Source organism: Pyrgilauda ruficollis, unplaced genomic scaffold (genome assembly GCF_017590135.1).
Source record: "Pyrgilauda ruficollis isolate IOZ18807 unplaced genomic scaffold, ASM1759013v1 scaffold1, whole genome shotgun sequence".
Taxonomy (NCBI): Eukaryota; Metazoa; Chordata; class Aves; order Passeriformes; family Passeridae; genus Pyrgilauda; species Pyrgilauda ruficollis.
In genome coordinates this window covers 18970221-18971069 of record NW_024508100.1, presented here as the reverse complement: position 1 = coordinate 18971069, position 849 = coordinate 18970221, and positions in this window count along the sequence as shown.

The window sequence follows — 849 nt, the reverse complement described above, 5'->3', positions numbered from 1 at the left end:
TGGCAGTGAGAACCACGTTGTACTGCAGTAGCAACCACTTAATGTAGGAGAGACTGTTTGTTAAACATACCTAACCCTGCTGTCATTTAGGAGTCCAAAGCATGTTTGAACACACACTGCATACATTTCAGCTTCTCCGTCCTACCATATCCCAGTCAACAGAAAGAAATCCGTTTCAAGACCTGCTTTACGGGACTTCTCAGTGCCTATTATTTCCAAACCCTTCATAGCTCACTCCAAGGAAACGTGCAGTCCATTTCATCCAGTTGTAGAGGAAAGGTCATTTAAAAACTGTAGAAGTGTCAAAAGAAACAGCAGCTACTATCTATCTGTTCAGCCTATTGATAACAATCCCAGGCCTGGACTCAGAACAGCTTTGCTTTCCCTGACTAGAAGATTTGTACAAGCCTGCACACTTACAGCAAAAAAAAAAAAAAAAAAAGAGTGGTTTCCCATTTGCTAACAGAAAAGAACATAATTGTAAGTGCTACCTTAAAGTACCACACAAGACAGAAAATCCAGGGACTTTCTTAGCCAACTCTGTCAGGAAATTAAGCTTCCCGAGTAAAACAGCAGCACTCATCAACAGCAGAATCCTTCAAAGACCCAGAACAATAACAGGCATTTCTAACAGATAAAAATTGCATTGTATATCAGATAGACAGTATATTTATCTAGATTTCTAGAGGATTAGAGTTGATCATGACAGTTTTCATTAAAACAAGATTGCTAAAAACAAATTGCCATTTCGGAAGACAGATTTTCCTTTGTCTGTTCCTATTCTGCAGCCATATTACATAGCTTTAGAGGCTTTTAATTGCCTTTTCTTGTTTTCACTTTAATTTATGC